This window comes from Oryctolagus cuniculus, chromosome 13 (genome assembly GCF_051225735.1).
Source record: "Oryctolagus cuniculus isolate XC-2025 breed Fujian yellow rabbit chromosome 13, ASM5122573v1, whole genome shotgun sequence".
Lineage (NCBI taxonomy): Eukaryota > Metazoa > Chordata > Mammalia > Lagomorpha > Leporidae > Oryctolagus > Oryctolagus cuniculus.
In genome coordinates, this window is record NC_142879.1 from 67,145,947 (window position 1) to 67,169,959 (window position 24,013).

Genomic DNA, 24,013 nt, shown 5'->3' on the forward strand with positions numbered 1-24,013 from the left:
GGACAAACGAGCAGGGGCTGTCCCACAGCCTCTAAGCCACCATGTTGCTCTACATTCTACGAAGCCCTGTGCCACTGCAGAGACCGTACGGGGCCACCTGCCCAGCCAGCCTGCTCCATCAATGTTATGTCGCAACCCCAGCCATCTGCCTGGCCCTGGAAGCTGCTCACTACCTGAATACACAGCAGGCTGCCCAGACAGCCTCCAGGTGCCCTCTGGGGACCAAGGGCAGGTGTAACCTCTTGGAGGGTAGGAACAGTAAAGATACTGAGTGAATGAAGCCACACAGTCTGAGCCCCAGGGTGGTCACTCACATGGGCATCTGACCCTTGCCATTATATCAACAGCATCATCCATCTGCAACCTGGAGAAAATACCTATGGGTGTGGGGAGCAACCCGGACTGGACTGAGTTACTGGAATTAAGACTTATTCTATGCATCTGCTCTCCCACAATATGGCGCTGGGAGAGGAGAAAACAGCTTCTACGCAGCTGCCTCTTGCCAACTTGAGTGATGACCTGCAGGAGCTGATCCTGCTCCTGATTGGAGGAGAGCAGCGTACTCGGCGTGTGGGCAGCTGAGTTGGGATTGGCGGAAGAGGACTATAAAGGAGGAGAGAGACGGCATGCACCAGGAACATCTATCTGAAGGAACACCTGAGCAGCCCCCGAGAGAGCCGGCCGGCGGTGTGCCGCTCCCCCGCGGAAGTGGGGAAAGTGGCAGGGGGAACCGCCCTTCCACGGAGGTGGAAGGGACGGTAGCCAACCCGGGAAGAACCAGCAGCAAACCCGGGGAGGGCCAAGCAGACAAAAGAACAGCGCAGGGTCCTGTGTCGTTCCTCCACGAAGAGGGGGAGCGACATATGGGTGTGTCAGGATTTTTTTAAAATATTTATTTATTTGAAAGTCAGAGTTATGGGGGGCGGGGAGAGGTCTTCCATGCGCTGATTCACTGCCTAATTGGCTGCAACAGCTGGAGCTGAGTCGATCCAAAGCCAGGAGCCAGGAGCTTCTTCTGGGTCTCTCATGCAGGTGCAGGGGCCCAAGGGCTTGAACCATCTTCTACTGCTTTCCGAGGCCACAGCAGAGAGCTGGATTGGAAATGGAGCAGCGCCTATATGGGCATCAGGATTTTAAAGGTCATCATTCTGGCTGCTTTCAGAGTGCATCTCTCTATGCTGCCTTTCCCTGCTCTCTCCCCTACTCTCTCTGCTGAGCCATTAGCCTCCACCCCTCCCAGAGACCCACCCTGGGCACCCAGCATGGAAGAGAACATGTCGGATGGCCAATGACACAGTCCAGGAAGGTTCAGAGGGAGATGCCACTGTGGGTGAAGCATCCCATCGAGCAGCGGGGAAATCCTGGGCCCGCTCTTCTGCTACAGTGCGGCGTTCACTTCTGTACTGAGTGACCCAGATCGTGCCCTGCTGCAGGCAAGAAGCCCAGATCGTGCCCTGCTGCAGGCAAGAAGCCAAAGGGGGGCAGGCATTAGACATAGTGGTTAAGATGCCACTTGCAATGGCCACATCCTGTACTGGAGTGCCTGGTTCTGGTCCTGGCTAGTCCGCTTCAGATCCAGCTTCCTGTAATGAGCACCTGGGAGGCAGCAGGTGATGCCTGCTGGAGGCAGTTGGGTCCTTGTCATCCACAAGGGAAAACATGATGGACCTCTGGGCTTCAGGCTGATCCAACCCTGGCTTTGTGGACGTCTGGAGAGTGAACCAAAGGATGGAAGATACCTGTCTCTGCCTTTCAAATAAAATGGTTTTTAAAAAAATTAAAATAAAAAAGAAGTCCACAGATCCATTTTGATTTCTTCCAAAGTATTACATGCCAGATACCACGCTAGGCATCTGTGATACTGTGTTCACAGCCTCAGGAGAAGGGGACACCAAGGAACTGAGTGCACACGTGCCATAAACTGTAGTGCTTGCCTGAGGGGAAAAGTTAGAGAAGGTGGAGGTAGATCTGTTATCTGCAGGTCTGGGGAGGCTCCTGGGGGGCTGCTGCACCCATGTGAGCGGCAAGAGCCTGCCTGGCAGAAGAGGCTGCCACCGCGTGCATTATTGCCCCGCGATGGAGTTTGGTCTTCTTCATGCTAAGGGCAATAATGAAATATACTCCATGGGTCTGAGCACACTGACAGCACTCAGGGAAGGAAAGCGGGTTTTCAGGGAGGACGGAGGTAGTTTGGACGAGGATCAAGGAAGAGGATGCAGCTAAGAGTATTTTGGACTGGAGATGGAGGATTCACATTTATAACAAACGCCGTTACTGTCACCTTCAGCCTGGACAGTTGCCTCTAGGATCGCGAGGTTGCCCTAAGCCTCCAACAGGTCTCCAGGCACTGTGGAGAGCGACGGCTCCTAGCCGCAGTTTCCCGCGCGCCCGCGAGGGGGCGGCACCTGAAAACCCGCGCTTCCCTCGCCTAGGCCCCGGTCGGCTTCCGCCGCGGGCCACCGGGGCTCCCTCTGGGAAGTTTTCCCACATTCCAAATCTCCGGAAAAGAGCGCTTTGCCCGGCCTTCGTGAACAGTCTCAGAGGCCGGCATTCTCCCGGGGCCGAGGCCTGAACCGACGCGGCGGTTCTGTGGCAGCGGCCTCGGTACTGGGGGCCAGGCGGTGTTGCCCGCGCTCCGGCTCGGCTCGCACAGCGCTAGGACACCGCCAGCAGGGCCGCGGGCTGCGCCTCCGTCTCGCTGGAGCCAGCTGGGCGTCAGGGCGCGCCGAAGGCAGGACACGTCAGGCGGCTGTGCTCCCTTCCGTCCTCCTCTGAGGCACGCCGCTACAGTGTGCCCTGAGGGATGTGGCTTGGAGGCCGCAGCCGATGGCCTCAGGGCCTTCCTGGCCCACTCAGAGGCACGAGGGCCTGAAGCGGCTGCGTGCCAGCGTCACTTCCAGTTCGATGCCATCGCGGCCTCTCCTGGTGGAAGCGTCCCACCCTCTGGACGAAGCCCTCCAGCTCAGCGGGGCCTCCAGCGGCAGGAACAGGGAACTTTGTGCTGACTGGGTGCCAGCGGGTGAGAGGGAGTCATGCTGTCCCCACTTCCATGCCTGGATTCCGGGCCCTGAGAGTACACCGGCTGATGCAGAACCCGCGCTCTATGTTGGGTCAGCTGATTCAGAGCAGAGCCGCCTTCTGGGGAACCCCGCGCCAGCCCTGCAAGGATTGGCCACCTGGCTGGTCCCTCCCCGTTCCAGCTGCTTCGGTGAGAGGGGCCATCGCAAACTTTGGCTGCGAAGTCCGCAGACAGTTTTGGCAGAAGCGTTAGGCCAAGCAAAGTAAGGCTTTCCCTAGAAAAAAATGTTCCAGTAAGCAGCAAATACTGCCTTAGCCATGATGGAAACCGTCCGATGTGACCCCCTTGCCTCCGGGTAGCTGACTGACCTGTTTTCCTCTGGGCAATTCCTAGCCATGTGTTAGGACTCAAGTTGGTCATTTCTTCCAGGAAGCCTTCTCTGATCACCAACACTCGGAACGTGCTATGCTGTGTGCTCCACGCTGAGGATGTGAGGATAAAAGTCACAGTCCAGGGCCGAAAAGTGCTCCCAGCCTAGGGAGGAGGACAGTGTGGTGAGTGCGATGATGGAGGTGTGCATAGGGTGCTGTGGGAACCCCGGGGAAGGGAGCCAGAGGAAGCGACACTTCAGCTGAGTCAGGCCAGAGAGCGTGGAGGGGGGGCGGGGAGGCTGTTCCAGATTGAGAATGCCTGGTGAGAGGAATCAGAACACGTGTGGGCCCCTGCAAGTTGCTGTTCCATATGAGCTTACAAGAGAAAGCAGGAAGAGGTAAGACTTGAACCATAAGCTGGGAATGTGTTCTAAAAGATCAGGCGAAAATTAGTCATTCTGAGGATTTGGGCTTTGTCCTGAATACACTGGGGAGCCCCCAGTGGATGTTAAATGAAGGAGGACAGAACAAATCTGCATTTAAAAATTTTATTTATTTGTTTTCTTTTTATTTGGAAAGCAGACAAAGAGAGACCTTCCATCTGCTGATTCACTCCCCTATGTGGTGCTAATAGCCAGGGCTATGCCACACGGAAGCCATGAATTCTGCGCTTGACCAGATTTCCCGTGTGGGTGCCAGGAACCCAAATATTTGAGCCGTCACTATGGCCTCCCAGGGTTTGTAATAGTAGGAAGCCAGATAGGAAGCAGAGGAGCTAGGACTTGAATCAGGCTTCTCAATCCCTGCACTACACAGCCACCACAGGTCTCCATCTTTTATTTATTTATTTATTTATTTTATTTTTATTTGAGAGGTAGAGTTACAGACAGTGAGAGAGAGAAAGGTCTTCCCTCCTTTGGTCCACTCCCCAAATGACCGCCACGGCTGGCGCTGTGCCGATCTGAAGCCAGAAGACAGGTGTCTCTTGCTGGTCTCCCATGTGGGTGCAGGGGCCCTAGCACTTGGACCATCCTCCACTGCCTTCCCGGGCCACAGCAGAGAGCCGAACTGGAAGAGGAGCAACTGGCACTAGAACCCGGCGCCCATATGGGATGCTGGGGCCACAGAAGGAGGATTCACCAAGTGAGCCCACAGTGCCAGCCCTGGTCGCTATTTTAAAGATAACTCTGGGGGCCCACGCTGTGACATAGTGGGTTGAGAGGCTGCCTGTAATGCTGACATCCCATGTGGGCACCGAGTCCATTCCGCGTTTCTCCACTTCTTATCCTGCTCCCAGCTAATAGCTTGGGAAGGCAGCAGAGGATGGCCCAAGTGCTTGGGCCCCTATGTATGGAGACACAGAAGAAGCTCTTTACTTTGGCCTGGCCCAGCCCTGGAACCAGCAAATAGAAGCTATCTCTTTCTCTCTTTGTAACTCTGCCATTCAAATAAAAAATGAACTTAAAAAAAAAATAAAGGGAACTCTGGCTGCAATGGGAAGAGTAAAACTCAGGGAGCAAGGCAAGAGGCAGGGACTCTCATGGGAGTTCACATGTGAGATGACTGACCTGATCTCAGATGACAATGGTGGGACTAGATGGGGGAGAAGTGGGAAGATTCAGGGGGTACCAAAGAGCTAGAGTTGCTATTACTGATCAGAAACTCATTCAGGTCTCCAGTTCTGGCACGTGGAAGAGTAGTGGTATTGTTCGCCAAAACCGAGAACAACAAGGGGATCAGATTTGGGAAAAGATTAGTTTTGGACAAATTAAATTCAAGGTTCCTTGAGATCTCTAGTAAGTAGTTGGCTTTGCAAGTCTAGAGTTCACAAAAGGCCATTTAAATCTCATACCCTTAGGGCTGGCTACTGTAAAAAAGAAAACACAGAAAATAGGCATTGGCAAGGATATGGAGAAATTGGAACCCTTGTGCACTGTTGGCGGGAAGGAAAAATGGTCCAGCCATTGTAGAAAATAGTGTGGCACTTCCTCAAAAAATTAAAAATGGAATTACCATTTGGTCCAGCTATTCACTTATGGGTATACACCCAAAAGAATTGAAAGCAGAGTATCAAGCAGATATTTGTGCACCCGTATCCATAGCAGCATTATTCACAGGAGCCAAAAGGTAGACGTAATCCAAGTATCCATCAACGGATGAATGGATAAACAAAATGTGGTATAGATACACAATGGAGTATTATTCATCCGTGAGAAGGAAGGAAATTATGAACCATCCTGCAACATAAATGAACCTTGAGATGTTATCCTAAGTAAAATGAGCCAGTCCCCAAAACACAATTACTGTATGATTCAATTTATATGAAGTTCCTGGAGTAGTGAAACTCATCACATAATTGTAGTTTCCAGGGGCTGGGGAAGGAGAAAGCAGGAATTACTTGGTTAATGGGTGTAGAGTTCTGTTTTGTAAGATGAAAAGAGTTCTAGGGGTCGGTGCTGTGGCACAGCAGGTTAATGCCCTGGCCTGAAGCACCGGCATCCCATATGGGTGCCAGTTCTAGTCCCGGCTGCTCCTCTTCTGATCCAGCTCTCTGCTATGGCCTGGGAAAGTAGTAGAAGATGGCCGAAGTTCTTGGGCCCCTGCACCTGTGTGGGAGACCCGGAGGAAGCTCCTGGCTCCTGGCTATGGATTGGCGCACTCTGACTGTTGCGGCTATCTGGGGAGTGAACCAGCGGATGGAAGACCTTTCTCTCTATCTCTACCTCTCTCTGTAACTATCTTTCAAGTAAATAAAATAAATCTTAAAAAAAAAAAATGAAAAGAGTCCTAGAGAAGAATGGAGGTTCTGGTGGCCCAACCTCATGACCAGCTTAATTCACCAAACTATACGCTTAGAAGTGGTTGTAACTAAAACACAGAAAAAGGTTATGATGGTTAAATTTATTCTTTTGTATATTTTACTACCGTTTGAAAAGAGCCATTTGAGCCACACATAGTGATTTGGAAATTCTTAGGCAATGTAGATGACAGCTGAAGCCCAGTGTCCCATAGAGAGAATGGAGAGGAAGCGATCAGTTGCAGAAGGGGCAGAGTGAAAGGAAAAAGTACAGAAAGAAAGCAGGAGAGGGTGGAAGCTAGTCTCAGGGTCAGAAGTTACTGAGAGGTCAGGAAGGGGGGACCGAAAGGAATCCTGCACTTAGCCACAGAGAGTGTTTAGGATGCAGGTGAAGGGAGCTTGATGGGAGAAGCTGGGCTAGACTCCCACTTGCAGTGGGGGTGGAGTATGTGGGCTGAGGAAGTAGGAAAAGGACAGTAGACTCGAAGTTTGGCTGTGGATGGAGGGAGAGAGAAGGTGGCAATAGGCAGATAGAACCAGCCATCAGTGAGTCTATGACCCGATCGTTAGTTCTGCAGCTCACTGCCATTTCATGCTCACTCATCATCACTCTGTGTGCATCTACATTCCAATGCCCACAGAAACATCTGACCCACTAAACAGAGCAGTGGTGGAGGGAACTGGCATCCTAGTTGATAGCTCATCCTCTCAAAAATCTGGTCAGCTCAGGGAAACTTGCCAGATTCCAAAGAGCTCTGACAAGACCAGTTGCTTAGAAGGGCAAAGCTCAGGACCACAAATGGCTGGGAGGTCCTCAGGTGCCCCTGCAGCATGTCCCCTCCATATGTTTCTGATGCCTGCCTCCCTGCCTGAGACGCTGTCCTCTGACACCCAGTCGGCTTGCTTTTCTCCCCAGGTGTCCTTGGACACTGTTCAGCCTCACCGTGGTTTCCCACAGTGGGCTGTGATCCCCTAGAGAGCTGCTTGTGTTTGTGGCCCCTGCTCCCAGCATACTCTAGATGTTCTGTAAGTGTTTATAGGATTGGCGAATAAATTCAAAGATGAGCTTGAAGTTGGCTAATGAATAATAGGGCAGAAAATCCATTCTTTAGCAAGTAGTATTTACTGAAAGCTTCCCAAGCACACATCAGGTATGACGTGTGTATAGAAAGGTGTGGATCCTATCCCCAAAGAAGGTACACAGGAGCTTTCCTAACACATCTTTCCTGTTTGAAAGGGGAATGGTAGTTAACATTTGGCTTCTGTGCTCTCAAAATTATTTGTTCATACTTGAGGCTGGCACACTGTGCACAATAAATCTTTGTTGACTAGATGAATGAGCTTTTTTATAGAATTTATATTACAATTGTTTCCATTTTTTTGTGTGTGATTTCTTCTCCAAATTGTGAGCTCTTGGAGGTCCAGGACTGTGCCTCAATCATGTTTGTTAACAGAATCTAGCACAAAGCTTTGCACATAGTAGGTGGCAAAAACACTTCTTGGCAGAAAGAAGGAATTCCTAGTTGAGATGAGAGCAAGGACATAGAGCCACACACCCATATTCCACACTTCCCTTTTTCCCTTGATAAATTTTTTATTTTTGTTTTACATAGGAAGCCAGGTGAAAAATCCATTTCTTGTTATTGGTTTTTAATGGACTTGAATGCTTCTGCAGGTGTTCTTGACCATTTCCTCCAGCAAGCAAGCTGCTGGTCTATCGATTGAGGTTTTAAAGGATCCGGGAAGAAGCCCAGCTACTGGGAGGTCAGGGCCCTTTATCCTCAGAAAGTACTGGTTGATGGAGATCAGACACACACCGGGGGAGAAGGGTGCAGAAAGCTTGCTGAGGCCACCCAGCTGAACTGTATTGAATTCTCCAGTGGATATATTAGGTTTACCATTGTGTACACAAAGGGGGGTTCCCAGCAAGTGTCTGGTCTAGGTTTCCCATCTCCTTGTCCTCTTGTCTTATACAGCAAATAAAACCCCTGGGCACCCCCTACTTCACTGTCCTACCTGTAGGGGAAATGAATTTGTCTCAGCAAAGATGAGGCTCTTGCGTGACGTTAAGATGGAGGGGGACATTTTAATGTGCTGTTTTCCTTTAATGGTGGAGTGAGCTTATCAAAGAACAGAAGATGCATCCTTAATGCCTCAGCTGATGTCATTTGAGAAGCTCTGGTGTCGCCACAGGGTAGCCCATAGCCACTGCCTAACTGGTTGATACGAGCAGTCCACTTGCTCCTTGCCCATCTCAGCACCACATGGTTTTGTCCTCTTTGGGGACCAGCCCTGCAGCTTTACACCTCCATCCTTCTCCCACTCAGGGAAGGAGCACTAGTTGCTCCTGAATCTCTTTTCATCCAATGGTCTTACTGTGTCTACGCTTTGATGGGAGACACCAGCACTAGTCCGAGGGAAGGGAGGGAACGCCTTTGCTGATGGTTTCCTCTTCTAGGTCTTCCAGCGTTTGGCTCCAGCTTCATCAACGGTGATGGGAAAGCCCTACCCATGCATGATGTAAGGCCTGCTTTCTCTTGGACCAGCCTGTTTCTGTTCTGTTCGCTTTGGAGGTGGTGGTGGGGTGGCCATAGCATGTTGTGTTTATTCCCAAGGAAAAGAGCTGGCTCCCTCTCCAGCTACTTTTCTGTTCTTCATTATTTTTTAATCCCAACTCTCCAGCCTCCAGCTAGGCAAATTTACAGCCTATTAATAGTAGCTATGTGGAAGCCTCATATTCCAAATGCTTTCTGATAAAAGACCAAGAACATTCTTTGTGAAAAAATATTTCAGAAATACTTGGCTGGTTTCTCCCTATTCTGACTGCTCTCCTTTCTGTTCTCCCCTCTCCCCAGCCCAGTGCCAGATGCTGCCTTAGCCTCGTCACTGCTCTGAAACGCTGCTTTTGCATTTGACCCAGCAGTTGGCAGTGAACTCTAGGTGGTGGGAATATGGGTTTTAGTTACAGTACTCTTTAGACTCTTCTGTAGCTTTTTACATCTATCAGAAGAGAACAACCCTGAAATAAATTGCTTCTCGCCCTCTTTCCTGGGGCTGTGTTGGCGGTGCTGCTGCTATCTCAGTTCCCAGGCTGTTCACAGGACCACACTGTTTCCTTTGTGCACAACGAGATCTCCATGTTCCAGGGCTGTGTTTCTCCCACCTAACCACTGAGGCTTGCCAACCATTCTTGCAGGACCGGGAAGTGAACCACCGATACTACAGATTAAAAACAAAGTAAGGAGATATGGGGTCCCTGGGGACTGCTCTACTGAACTCTACCGTGGATTACTTACTAGCTTTGCTCCAGTTCCCAGGGAGAATATCCAGGTTCTGGAGGCAGACAGACCCGACCACAGCCACGGGGGTAGTCTGGACCAAGGTGACACATTGCTTGGCACTTGAGGAAGCTGAGAGCACAGGATGAAAGTGTTGGTTCCAGAGTCCAAGTCTGAGCCAGGCTTGGATGCACCCTCATTTGTCCTGTGGAATGTTAGCCAACAGTCCACATGGCCGGGGGCTCCTTTCTTGTCTTCATTCAGAACAGCACTTCTCCAGAATCGTCCAGGGAATTTGTTAAAACACAGACTTTGGGGTGGGTGTTTGGCACAGCAGGTAAGCCCTGGGTTGAGATGTCCACATCCCATACTGGAGAGCCTGGGTTCAAGGTCTGGCTCTGTTTTAGATTTCAACTTCCTGCTAATACACACTCTAGGAGGCAGAGGTGATGGCTCAAGTAGTTAGGTTCCATGTGGGAGATCTGGATTGAATTCCTGGCTCCTGGCTTTTGCCTGGGTTAGCCCTGGTTGTTGAGGGCATTTGGGGAATGAACTAGTTGATGGGTGCTTTCTTTCTTTGCCTCTCTCTCTTTCATCTCTCTAAAATAATAAATAAATAAATAAATAAAGTGAAATAAATAACTTGAAAAGCTTACAACCCCACAGATTTAAGGAGCCTATGCTTGAGGTTTCTGGTTCAGTGGGATTGCATTTCCAACAAATTCCCAGGTGATTCTGATGCTGCCGGTTGGAAACAGCTCCTTAAGCGCCTCTTATGTAGAAGAAGTGCCTGGTGGCTGTATCTCATGGTGGTGCTGGAGTTAAAATAAAGGTCAGGAGAGGGAGATAGATGGTAGATTTGTACAGTTCTGTGCTTTTGTGTTGCTCCAACTTGAAAGTATGTGATTTTTCCTTGCTCTGTGTTCCAGTAGTGGGGGTGGGGAGAGATGCTATTTGGGAAGGAGTACATCTCTGCATACCCAACCCAAAGATATATTGTCTGGTCATGGAGTGACCCATGCCCACTCCTCAGATGGAAATCAACTTGAAATGTGCATTTATAGACTGTTATTAAAATTTCTAATATGTGTTAGAAGCCATATTTCAGAGTGTCCTAATTCTACCCACCCATCTTGCTCACTGTTCCCATGGCATTTCACCCCTCAACTGGCTAACTGCCTGGTGGTCATCGGTCCCTGCCACCCTCCCACCCATAGAAACCTGCTAGCATGAAAGCATGGTGGACTAACTGGATATGTCCCAGGATTTCTTGGATCCTGGCTGTCTTCTAATGTGACTTTAAGTTTGAGTGTTGGGTGATCCAAATGGATCTACTCAGGCAATGGAAAATCCCTGATATGTGTGACCTGTGTGTTTGGAGAAAAGGGAGAGCTTGGGGTGGGTGGGGAGGAACAGTCTTTGTTTTCATTGCTCAGTAAATTTCCCAAAACGATCCCTGCTTCCAACATTTAGCACTGGGAGGAAAATCCCCAAATAAATTGTAATCCTCTGAAATCTTAACCTGCAGAAACAGAGGGCAAGAGATTCATGGTTTGCTCTCCTTTTTTCTTTTTTCTTTCTTTTCTTTTTTTTTTTTTTTTTTTTTTTTTTTTTTGACAGGCAGAGTGGACAATGAGAGAGAGAGAGACAACAAAGGTCTTCCTTTTTCTGTTGGTTCACCCCTCAGTGGCTGCTGCGGCACCGCGCTGATCCGAAACAGGAGCCAGGTGCTTCTCCTGGTCTCTCATGCAGGTACAGGGCCCAAGGACTTGGGCCATCCTCCACTGCACTCCCAGGCCATGAAAGAGGAGCAACCGGGACAGAATCCAGCACCCCGACCGGGACTAGAACCCAGTGTGCCAGCGCTGCAGGCGGAGGATTAGCCTATTGAGCAGAGGTGCCAGCCTCTCCTTTTTTCTTATCTAACAAAAAATCTGGACCTTGTTGATGGCGTTTCATGTTGAGAGTATTATATGGTCTATGTGTTAGGTTATGTTTTGATTTTTTATCCTCTGTAAGATGATATGTTATACATGTGCTGTACTGTATTAATCTTTCTATTGTTAAATTCTCACATATGGAGAATTTTAAATAATATTTATCTAAAAATAACTTTTTTTCCTCCATTATACGCTGTAAGAGTGTTTTAAAAATCTTTCTGTCCTCCTGTCAGGTAGTTTTTCAGATAGTCAAATTGGACATTCTATTACTTTCTCTTCACTAGGAATCTCAGATCTGAGGCCATTTTTCATGAACTAAGGGGAAAATTCATTAATATCTCTGGAAAAGTAGAGGCATCGTAACATTTCCCATGAAAAAATATTTAAGTATAGTTAATGGTTTCTGGACAAGGTTACGTTTGTGTTTTAAAGCCCCTTGCCATTAGATGGTGGTATAGTAATACATATAACACTTTTGTGGCAGAGGCACAGTCTCTTCACTCATTTTAAATAAGCTCCAAAAGATTTGCATTGATCCAGTAGAACTGAAAGGTCCTCATCAGCCCCAACAGGGTAGACTTCTGTCCTGAAACTCCATGACAAGTCAGAATGGACGTGAATCCTGTCAACAGAAGTTACTCTGGGTTTTAGGATGGCCTCTTACCTCCAGATCTGGTGTAGTTATCATTTAAGATCAAGAATGCATGGATGAACCAGGGATATGGCTCTGAGGCTCCTCAGCATAGCTTTTGGCCTCACTACTTTTCTATATTTGGATGTTAAAAAATGTATATTATCAGGCCGGCGTGATGGTGTAGCGGGTAAAGCCACCACCTGCAACATTGGCATCCCATATGTGTGTTTGTTTAAGTCCTGGCTGCCCCATTTCTGTTCCAGGCCCCTGCTGTGGCCTGGGAAAGCAGCAGAAGATGTTCCAAGTGCTTGGGCCCCTGCACCCACATGGGAGACCCAGATGAAGCTCCTGGCTCCTGGTTTCGGCCTGGACAAGTCCTAGCTATTGTGGCCATTTGGGCAAATGAACCAGGAAGACTCTCTCTCTCTCTTGTTCTCTCTCTCTCTCTCTCTCTCTCTCTGTCTCTGTAACCCTGCCTTTCAAACAAATAAATAGATCTTTAAAGGGCATGTGTATATATATATATATATATATATATATATATATAATATTGTTTTATTTGAAAGGCAGAGAGACAGAGACAGAGAGATCTTCCATGTGTTAGTTCACTTCCCAAATGCCCACAACAGCTGAAGCTGGTCCAGGAAGAATCCAGGAGCCTGAAAAACCCATCCAGGTCTCCCAAGTGGGCAGTAGGGACCCAACTACTTGAGCTATCACTTGCTGTCTCCCAGGGTGTGCATTAGCAGGAAGCTGAAACTGGAACAGAAGTCAGGAGTTGAACCCAGGGACTCTGATGTGGGATATAGGTGTTTTAACTGATGCACCAAACACCCACTCCAAAATATATAATTTGCTACTACCTCTTAATAAAGGTATTGATTTAAATTGCTATTTACTTTTCCCTCCCTCGTGCCCACCCTTTCATCAATTCATGTTTAAAAAAACAGACAAGCTTAGTGTTTGGCTACTTCTCCCTACTGCCTCATTTATGCGGTGGGAAAGACAGAGATGGCTCTTTGCAGGCTGTGTGCCTTGTCAGTGTCACCAGACCACTGCCCTTTGACATTAGTGTCTTCCTGTCTTCTGCACTGAAGCGTAAGGTGTCATCATTAGAGATGCCAAGCCTCAAGAGGACAAGAGAAAACCAGGTCAAGGGGACTCGCGTGGAAATTTAAAGAATGGAAGGGTGGCTTAATTTCTAACATAATTGAAAGACTCTGACAGTATCAGACAGTTAATGGGGCTGTCCTTAGTCAGTAGAAATAGAAAAGAATCCCAGTAGACCTAGTTTCAGTGAAAATAACAAATCTAAGAAGAAAACAAACCTGGAGAAATAGAAAAAAACAGTGGGTTTGACTTAGAAAAGTTTTCCTGCCTTAAGAATCAAGGTGATGGACAAATTCTCACCTTGTGGGTGACAGACTTGCTAAGAAAAATTCAATGCACATATGTGGGGCCATTTCCTCAGTGTGGCCAATGCTTCTTGAGGAGATGGACACTCCCCATCACTCATTCATTGTCCCCTTGCCAGGGGGTGTCTCATTGTTCAGTCACAGGTTTTTCTAAGTTCCCATTCCTTCCCCGGGGACCAGGATAATTTTCACAGTTGGGAACTGGCCCTCCACACCCTGAGCCTGGGGCTCTCACAAACCTTGGCCTCATTTTCTTAGTTTGGGATAGTTGTCCTTCTGTGGGGAAAGATGCCAGGCCAGATGGGAAAAACCCTCAACTGCACACCTACCATGGGCAGGCAGCAAGTCCAGGCAGGCCTGGCCAGCTCTGAGAAAGGCTCCTACCAGCCTGGGTGGGCACTGAAGCCCCCTCCTTTGTTTCCTTCTCCTGAAATGGCTTTCGCCACCTTTTACTACCTTCAATAACCAGTTTAACCAGTAGGCCACAGAAACCAGACTGCCAGTTGGGCTGCAGCTCTTGCTTCTCAGCCACAGTGCACTTTCCCTGCTTCTGAGGGCGGAGAAAGACCTGTAAGTACCAAGGAGTCCATAGGCCTGGAAGTGGGACAGGCATGTCTCTGTGGGCTACTCCCTAGCCATGGAGGCTGCGTCCGAGCTCCAAGCAACTCAGACCCTCTGCTCTCCCACGTCTTGGAGGAAATCACACTTCCCAAGAAAAGAAGGCAGTCCCCCAGGTCCTGAAAAGCCTGTGTTACCTCCCTTCAGCACACTTTTCCTGGAAGACCCCAAGATTTCCTCCCTCCCTTCCTTCCTTCCTTCCTGCCTGCCTTCCTTTCTTTTGAGTTTAAAAAATTTTTTATTAATATAAAGAGGACAGATTTCATGTATTTCGTAGCTACAGTTCTAGAAGATAATTGTATTTCCTTCCCTTCCTTTGCCCCTCCCTCAGTTCTCCTCCTTCCTTCCTTTCTTTTGTTTCTCCGAGATGTTCTTAAGTGAACTGTTCACCCTTCTGCCCTCTCCTCTATTGTTCTCTATCCTTCTCTGGAGCCTGGCCTTCCAGCCTAGTCCCAGGAAAGCTCCAGACACAGACACAGCCAGCGGTGAGACTTCTTGCCATTGATCATTGCATGCTGGTAGCCCACCTTGGGTAGGCAAGGGGGAGAAGAGAGCCCAGACTTGCAGCATTTGCTGACTTCCATGGACTTCATGGCCTGGGAGCTGCAGTTGAGGAGCTCCTGCAAGAACTACCATGGCCTTGGCAGAGGAGGACGGTGGAGAAAGAGAAAAGTGCACCTTCGCAGACAGACGCAGGGCTCAGCAGGAAGGGCAGCCTGTGAGATATTCTACCTTCAGAAGGGAGCTAGGGCTGGGAAGATGAGCTGTAATATAGACAGCCCAGCCTAGTAAGAACTGTGCTGCCTCCCTCCCCACCCCTCCAACGCCCCCTCCTGGCAGCCAGCTCTGCTCCCTCCTGCAGCATGGGCACCTTCGAATGAATAACACAATGTTAGTATTCTGGATCCTTGCCCCAAACACCTAACTTCTGAAATGAGACTGTGTTTTGTGATTTAAGACTCCCATTAAATGATCTAATAACTCAAAGTAAGCAGAAAAATTCTCAAGTCCTCAGGTTTTTTTTTTTTTAATTTTTAAAAAAGATTTATTTATTTAAAAGGCTGAGTTACAGAGACAATGGGGGGGAGGGGGGAGAGATCTTTCATCCACTAGTTCTCTCTCCAGATGTCCGCAATGGCCAGAGCTGAGTTGTTTGGAAGCCAGGAGCCAAGAGCTTCTTCCAGATCTCCTGCTTGAGTGCAGGGGTTCAAGCACTTGGGCCATCCTCCACTGCTTTCCCAGGCACATTGGCAGAGAGCTGGATTGGAAGTGGAGCAGCTGGGACTCGAACTAGGACAAATATGGGATGCTGGTATCTCATGTGACGGCTTTACTGGCTATGCCACAATGCTGGCCTCATTTTTATTGATTGTTTTAAAGATTTATTCTATTTATTTGAAAGACAGAGAGGGAGAGGGAGATAGAGAGAGAGGTCTTCCAACCACTGGTTCACTCTTTGAATGGCTGCAATGGCTAGCGCTGAGCCAATCTGAAGCCAGGAGCCAGGAGCTTCTTCAAGGTCTCCCACTTGGGTGCAAGGACTCAAGCACTTGGCCCATCCTCCCTCCGCTGATTTCCCAGGTACATTAGCAGGGAGCTGGATTTGAAGTGGAGCAGTTGGTACTTGAACCTGCACCCATATAGGATGCCGGCGCTGCAGGTCAGGGCTGCAGGCCAGCACCACAGCGCTGGACCCCATTTTAATTTTTTAATTTATTTATTTGAGAGGCAGTGAGACAGAGGGGGAGAGACAGAGAGTTCCCATCCCTTGATTCACTCCTCAAATGCCTGCAGTAGGCAGATTTGTGCTGAGGAGCCAAAGCAGGGAGCTTAGAACTCATTCCAGGTCTCTCATGAATGGCAGGACCCAGTATGCTTGAGCCACCACCACTGCCTCCTGAAGTGCACATTAGCAGGAAGCTGGAGCCAGGATCTGGGGCTGGGTATGGAACCCAAGCACTGAGATGGGAGGTTGTTGGACCAAATTCCTGCCTCTCCAAAGTTTTTGTCTAATGGCAGGAAGGAGATTTCCTCATGAATACATTTTTTTAAAGATATATTTATTTAATTGAAAGGCAGAGTTACAGAGAGGCAGAGGCAGAGGCAGAGAGGTCAGCCGGAGATGTGCCGATCCGAAGCCAGGAGCCAGGAGCTGCCTATGAATCTCCCACGTGGGTGCAGGGGCCCAAGGACTTGGGCCATCTTCTACTGCTTTCCCAGGCCATAGCAGAGAGCTGGATCAGAAGTAGAGCAGCCAGGACTTGAACCAGCGCCCATATGGAATGCCGGCCCTGCAGGTGGCAACTTTACCCACTACACCACAGTACCAGCCACTCATGAATATGTTTTGAAAGCACAGTGTTTACTAGTGAGGGGCAGGCCCCAGGACCAGCCTGGTTTGCCAGGTTGCTTGCTTTTTTGGCCCAGAGGGAGCAAAGCCAGCCCAACCTGACTCCATGGAAGAGCTTCCTTCAACAGACTCCTGGATTGAAGCAAAGGTGGAATTCTAAAATGCATCTTTAATGAGATGCTACATTTTCAGAAAGGTATAACCTGTGTTGTAATTTCATGGGACAGGTTCCCACTCCCATTGGTTCTCTGCAAAATCTTCTACCTGCCCCTCCATGATTCACAAAGGCTCGTGATTTTTCCCCAAAGTCTCCTCAAGAAGCTCACATTGAAATCTACCACACAGACCAAATTTCATCCTGTGATGCTTCAGGAAGAATTAGAAGGAGATGGAGTCAGACCCCTTCCACAAGCGTCAAGCTCCATGGGGATCTTGATTAAAGATGTTAATGGGAGCCAGCGCCACGGCTCACTAGGCTAATCCTCCGCCTGTGACAATGGCACCCCAGGTTCTAGTCCCGGTTGGGGCACCAGATTCTGTCCCAGTTGCTCCTCTTCCAGTCCAGCTCTCTGCTGTGGCCTGGGAAGGCAGTGGAGGATGGCCCAAGTGCTTGGGCCTTGCACCCGCATGGGAGACCAGGAGGAAGCACCTGGCTCCTGGCTTCGGATCGGCACAGCGCGCCAGCTGTGGTGGCCATTTGGGGGGTGAACCAATGGAAAAGAAAGACCTTTCTCTCTCTCTCTCTCTCTCTCTCTCTCTCACTGTCTAACTCTGCCTGTCAAAAATAAATAAATAAATTTTTAAAAATTAAAAATTTAAAAAATAAAAAATATATTAATGGGAAACAGGTTTAAAGTCCAAGTTCCTTCAGCTCCAGAATCCTTTGATTCTGTGATTTGGCTGCAGCACAGTCCAAGAATTGGGACTTTTGCCACTCTCCAGACAGTGCAGTGTTTGCACTGTGTGTGTGTGTGTGTGTTTGCACTGTGTGTATGTGTGTGCTGCCAAGACCAGAGCTGCTTCAAGCTGCAGCTGGTGTTGATGGCGCAGAAGCGCTGAGTCACTGGCTGTTTAGCGACCCTTACATCACGTTCCATTGTCCTTTCTTCCTTTCTAGGCTATTGAGGGCTTTCAGTGTTTTTGTTTTGCTTTGTTTTTGCCTGGAGCCTTTTGCCATTAGGAAATCAGGGTGTAAAAACCAAGAGGCTGCTGGGACTCCTGAACAAAGCTGGCCAGAGGGACAGTGGGTGCCTGCAGGCCTCTCAGAACAACCAGCAACCCACATTCAAGGCTGGAGGCACCACCCCAGCTGGGCCATGGGGCCCCACGGTGGGTCCTGGCTCTCATTTTCTGCAACTCTCCCTGCTGTGCCGGTTTCAGCTGGAGCTGATGAGTTTAACAATCTTTTTATACATTCTGAATGCCGTGTGCTTCATGCCCATTTTAGCACAAGTGTAACAGGTGGTGCTAATTATCTGTGTGACATAAATTCTTGGAGAGGTAGCCTCTGGAGAGGGCTATACAAATTTGTTTAAATGACTAGTTTGACCCAACAAGCATGTCATTTTGTTAAAATGCTTTTTAGCTATTTTTTTAAAGGACTGATTAAAAAATATTGGGAAGGGGAACATAAAAGCAAAAAGCAAAAATTATCCAGTCTATCACCCAAGAATGATCACAGTTAAAATTTTTATGTATAATCTCCCAGTATTTTTTCTAAATTCTGATGGATATGTATGCATTTTAAATAATTGAGCCCACATTGGACATTTTACACAAGCTGAAAAATATGCAGTGAATATATTTACACCAGTAAGTCATACTCTAAAGTGCTACAGATTAGTACAGTATGAGCAGAGATATGGCTATATCTTAAATGCTTTTATCTACTGTCATTTCATTTCTATTCTTGCCAAGATAGCTTCATTCCCAGGTCCCAAAGTGATTAAAGCATTTTCTCAGGTAACCTACTCTCTGCTTCTTCTGCCTTCTGATGCATCTTTATGGGCCCATTGCTCTCACACATCAGAATCCTGGAAGGCTTGTTGAAAGCGATTGCTGGGCTTTATCCCCAGAGTCGCAGATTCAGTGGGATTGAAGTGGTCGGGCAAGTTACCAGGTTAGTGTTGCCCTTGGTTTGCTGCTGAGAACCTCTGACCTGAGAACCTCTGAATAAGTGGACAGCGTAAGGATTGTCACTCTGAGCCCTCTCCCATCATTCCTTGGCTACTTGTCCTTTGCCCTTGGAGAATTTATCTTCTCTCCAAAGTCCTTGTTTTTAACCATTACCCAGCCTGTATTCTTGTGATGTTACCCATGCATACGGAAGAGAAAAATACTTTCTCAGCGGGGAGCTGGAGTCCCCAGTATCTGTGCTGGTAGAAGCCAGAGTGATTGGTCCTTCACAGACACTGCATCTCAGTCTTCCCGACGGCTGACTTGACAGGAAATGCACAGATACCAGACTATTTGTGAAAGGAAATGACACATTATCCTCTTCCCAACATCTGGCAGTTCCTGAAAGACAGTCAAGCCCTGATAATGCTGTTGGCTGGGGAGGAGCCGTGTGTCTTCTTTCCCCAGGGAGGTGGGGGCGAACCAAAGAAGACAGAGGCTATTTTCAGTGTCAGCCCAAGGGGAGCCCTTGAGGAGGGGGCAAAGGGTCACTCATTGCTTTCTGTTCTGTGAGCCAGGAACCCAGGAATGCAGGCTTCTTTCCTGTCCAGCCCTGAGCAAGTCTCTTATGTTTCAAAATGCCCAGAGAGCTGAAAATATTGAAAACTGCCCCAGGTGGGTTGGATGCCCAGGACAGATGCCCTGATGAAATGAAGAGAGGTTTGGCAGGACACTGGGTGCCAAGGCTGCTGCAAATGCGGGAGAGCCTTGTTGAATTGAGTGGTTCTCACAATGTGGTTGGGAGCTCAGAAGGACTCTGCGGTTCCTGGTACCCCTTTGGCTGGGAAATGGAGCCCCAAGGCCTCCCCTGGGAGCCAGATGCCACATGGAGAAAGCAGGGGAGATGTGTGGGTGGGGTGTCTGACTAAGGAATCCAGAGTCTTGCCAAGGTTAAGTGACTTTAAACAGGTGAGAAGTAGCACTCTAATACCTTCACGAAGATCCCAGGGGTGGGTGTCTCTGGATTGAACCTCAACCAGCGCCTAGACCAATGGAGCAAAGTTCAATCAAAGTGTGAGTGAAGGAAGTCTTGTTCTCCTTAGCAAGGCCTTCCGGTCTTGAGGTGGTGGTTTAGGGAGGGCACCTCTTTCTTCAGATCTGAGGGACATTTTGTAGTGCCAGGCCTTTGTTTTGTTCCAGCCAGGGCACTCTGGTGAAAGCATCCTGGGAATTTGGCCTGCAAACAGAAAGGGCATTTCCCTCTGTGGGTTTCCTGTTTAGGTCTGCGTAGAAACCCAAAGGATTGCTTGGCCTCATAAATCCTCTCGACATTACTGGTGTAGATGCTCTGGCTGGGTGCCATGGGAAAACTGCAGAAATAGAAGAAGGGAGGGAAGCACATTCACGCACAGAAGTCTGGGTGGGTTTCAGGCTCCCTGTGCTCAGATCTGTAAACAGAGGGAGTGGGGCTGGAGGAGAGATGGTCATTCAGATCCTCTCCAGCTTTTACATTCCCAGGTTTCTCCCTCTCGAGGGTCCCTGGGAGCTGGCACCCGGCTGCTCAGTGATGGGGGTTGCTGAGCAGCTCACCAAACAGAATCACAAAAAAGAGTTTCACCCAGAATATTAGGACGTTGCTCTAGAATATCTTTCAGGCTGCTTCACAGAAAGAAGGTACTTTTGAACTCTGGTATTTCCCAGACTTTCCTTAACACTTAGCATATTCAAAATATGACAGGCAGCATGTCAGGGTCCCACAGAGTCTTGTGTCTAGGTTTTGATACAAAGCAAGTTTGCAGGGTCGACCGCAGGTGGTGAATAGGACATTCATTAGGAGACAGGACCCATTTCCAGTTACTCCTTTTACTTTCTGTTGCCCTCAATTTCTGCAATTGTCAAATTGTAGAGTAGCATTCAGATTTGTTGGTTTAATAGAAGAAGCCATGTTTTCATGCTTCTTCTGTAGCTGAAGTCACAGATTCTACAGCAGGCTCCACTTGGAGACCAACCAGATGTTAGCTCAGCTGGGAAAGTGCTGGGGCAGGAACAGGGCTTCTTAGAGAAGTTCCTTGGGCTCCACCTGGGATTCATGCCAGTGAGGACATCTCCCTCAGTGACACTGCTCCTGTTCTTCCAGTATCTCGTTTGTGTTTGCATCATTTAAAAAACAGTCATTTGGCTGGCGCCGTGGCTCACTTGGCTAATCCTCCACCTGCCTCACCGGCACTCTGGGTTCTAGTCCCGGTTAGGGTGCCTGGTACTAGTCCTCGTTGCTCCTCATCCAGTCCAGCTCTCTGCTGTGGCCCAGGAGGGCAGTGGATGATGGCCCAAGTGCTTGGGTCCCTGTGCCTGCATGGGAGACCAGGCTCCTGGCTTTGGATCAGTATAGCTGTAGCAGCCATTTGGGGAGTGAACCAACGGAAGGAAGCCCTTTCTCTCTGTCTCTCTCTCTCACTGTCTATAACTCTTCTCTCTCTCTCTCTCTCTCTCTCTCTCTCTCTCACTGTCTAACTCTGCCTGGCAAAAATAAAAAGTAAAAAATAAACAGTCATATAGAACTTTTCTTTTTTTTTTTTTTTTTTTTTTTTTTTTTTTTTTTTTTTTTTGACAGGCAGAGTGGACAGTGAGAGAGACAGAGAGAGAAAGGTCTTCCTTTTGCCGCTGGTTCACCCTCCAATGGCCGCCGCTGCAGCCGGCGCACCGCGCTGATCCTGGCAGGAGCCAGGAGCCAGGTGCTTTTCCTGGTCTCCCATGGGGTGCAGGGCCCAAGCACCTGGGCCATCCTCCACTGCACTCCCTGGCCATAGCAGAGAGCTGGCCTGGAAGAGGGGCAACCGGGACAGAATCCGGCGCCCCAACCGGGACTAGAACCCGGTGTGCCGGCGCCGCAAGGTGGAGGATTAGCCTATTGAGCCACTAGAACTTTTCTTTGATGGTGTGTGGTAGGGTGAGTAAGATTACATTACCTGTCTTTATTTATTTATTTGAGAGGTAGAGTTACAGAGAGAGAAAGATCTTCCATCCACTGGTTCACTCCCCAACTAGCCACAATGGCGGGAGCTGAACTGATCCAAAGCCAGTAGTCAGGAGCTTCTTCTGGGTCTCCCACATGAGTTCAAGGCTCCAGGCACTTGGGCCATATCCCACTGCTTTCCCAGGCCATAGCAGAGAGCTGGATTGGAAGAGGAGCTGCTGGGTCTTGAACTGGTGCCTATATGAGATGCTGGCCCCACAGGTGTAGTCTTAACCTACTATACCACAGCGCCGGCCCCAGTGCTACCCGCCTTTAGTCTGGCAATGCAGTGTTTAGTAAATTTTTTTTTTGACAGGCAGAGTGGACAGTGAGAGAGAGAGAGAGACAGAGAGAAAGGTCTTCCTTTGCCATTGGTTCACCCTCCAATGGCCGCTGCGGCCGGTGCGCTGCAGCTGGCGCACCGCGCTGATCCGATGGCAGGAGCCAAGTACTTATCCTGGTCTCCCCTGGGGTGCAGGGCCCAAGTACTTGGGTCATCCTCCACTGCACTCCCTGGCCACAGCAGAGAGCTGGCCTGGAAGAGGGGCAACCAGGACAGAATCCAGCACCCCGACCAGGACTAGAACCCGGTGTGCCGGCACCACAAGGCGCCGGCCTCTAGTAAATTAATTGGATTTTCTACTTAAGTAGGAGTAGACCCATTATGCAGGAACATTTCTTAAGATTGTTTGATAGCATTCAGCTTTGCTCTTTGGATGTGAACTATGATGTTTGTTTATGAATTCATGCCTGCAAACATGTTCTTATGGGTAAATATATCAGTAAAAGAAAATCACTTCCTAGGACCCAATCTGCTATTTCTTTTCCATATTTTGCTTTTGGGTATCTAAATTACATTGTCCTGTTCCTTCTCCTGACTCAGAACTGGTTCTTCAGGAATGAAATGGGAAAAGGAGGAAGGGACGTGACAGGAAGTCCTAAGCTTTCTGGGTTAGTAATCCTTAGAACATCAGTCCTAAGAAATGTTTCTTTAGGAGGGAATTTTGTGGTCAATACTCTATTGCTGTCTTTGAGAGTCACTCTGCAATTCTCATGGGTTAAAAGCTCAAAAAAGTCATGCAAAGAAGAGCCATGTTCAACTTTTAACTCAGAGTTTCCCAAATATATTTGATCAAGAAAATCTCTGTTTTATATTGTGTCTGTAGCAGCTGTTAACAGATGGAGGAATAGTTGTTCTGTGGTACTTTGAGAACTACTGCTTTCAGCCAAAAGAGAGTTCACTGTCCTATATTTTGTACTCTGTGTGTGGTGTGTGTGCATGTGCACATAAATTTATATATATACATACATACATAATGGACGTGTGTCTGCTATTTTCAGACTTTTAATTGGCAATAGACTATAATGATCATAGCTATGATAAGGTTTTCATAGAAAAATGTTAGAAAGCACCACACCAAAATTTTAGATGCTGCTATGAGGGCTGGTAAGATGACAGGCACTGCGAAGATTTTGTTTCCTCTAAATCTTCAACAATAAGCCTGAACTGTTTCTATACTTATGGTTGAAAGATAAACTTTATTTATTTATTTTTTAAAGATTTATTTATTTGAAAGGCAGAGTTATAGAGACAAAGGCAGAGACAGAGATAGAGGTTTTCCATCTGATGGTTCACTCCCCAGATGGCCACAACAGCCAGAGCTGGGCTGATCTGAAGCCAGGAGCCAGGAGTTTCTTCCTGGTCTCCCACGTGGGTGCAGGGACCCAAGGACTTAAGCCATCTTATGCTGTTTTCCCAGGCCATAGCAGAGACCTGGATCAGAAGTGGAGCAGCGGGGACCCGAACTGGTGCCCATATGGGATTCTGGCTCTGCAGGCAACAGCTTTACCCGCTATGCCACAGCACCAGCCTCATAAACTTTATTTAAAAAAAATAACTAATGAGGCTGATGCTAAGACATAGTGGGATAAGACTGTACCTGTGGTGTGGGAATCCTATATGGACACTGGTTTGAGTCCCAGCTGCTTCTTTTCCAATCCACCTCTTTGCTATGGCCTGACAAAGCAGTGGAAGATGGCCTAAGTCTTTGGGCCCCTGCAGCCTTGTGGGAGACCAGGAAGAACCTCCTGGCTCTTGACTAGATCAGCCTGCCCCCCTGCCATTGCAGCCATCTGGGGAGTGAACCATAGGATGGAAGATCTCTGTCTCTGTCTCTCCATCTCTCTTGCCTCTCAAATAAATAAATAAAATCTTAAAAAAAAAAAAGAATAAATAGGGGACTGGTGCTGTGAATCCTCTGCTTGCAGCACCAGCATTCCATATGGGCACCAGTTCTAGTCCCAGCTGCTCCTCTTCCAATCCAGCTCTCTGCTATGGCCTGGGAAAGCAGTAAAAGATGGCCCAAGTCCTTGGGCCCCTGTACCTGCATGGGAGACCAGGAAGAAGCACCTGACTCCTAGCTTCAGATCAGTGCAGCTCCAGCCGTTGCGGCCATTTGGGGA

At 48.5% G+C, this 24,013-nt stretch overlaps 2 long non-coding RNA genes across 10 annotated transcripts in view; one reads left to right on the forward strand and one right to left on the reverse strand.

Moving 5' to 3' along the window:
• Window positions 1-866: 866 nt before the first annotated feature.
• On the reverse strand, window positions 867-3,526 carry LOC149122640 (uncharacterized). Its single transcript, XR_016219084.1, has 2 exons — window positions 3,388-3,526; window positions 867-1,114 (listed from the first exon to the last, which is right to left on the reverse strand). It is a non-coding gene; the product is annotated as an uncharacterized LOC149122640 (long non-coding RNA).
• Window positions 2,395-24,013, forward strand: part of LOC138844994 (uncharacterized) — a 53,946-nt gene continuing 32,327 nt past the window's right edge. For 2 of the 9 annotated variants that reach the window (XR_016219083.1, XR_016219078.1), the window contains exons 1-2: window positions 2,395-3,281; window positions 3,449-3,573. This is a non-coding gene — a long non-coding RNA (uncharacterized LOC138844994). Of the gene's footprint in view, window positions 3,282-3,448; window positions 3,789-8,645; window positions 8,708-9,270; window positions 9,425-9,497; window positions 10,087-11,085; window positions 11,598-24,013 lie in introns of those variants that run through there. The other 7 variants (XR_016219080.1, XR_016219079.1, XR_016219077.1 and 4 more) reach the window with 7 other exon arrangements.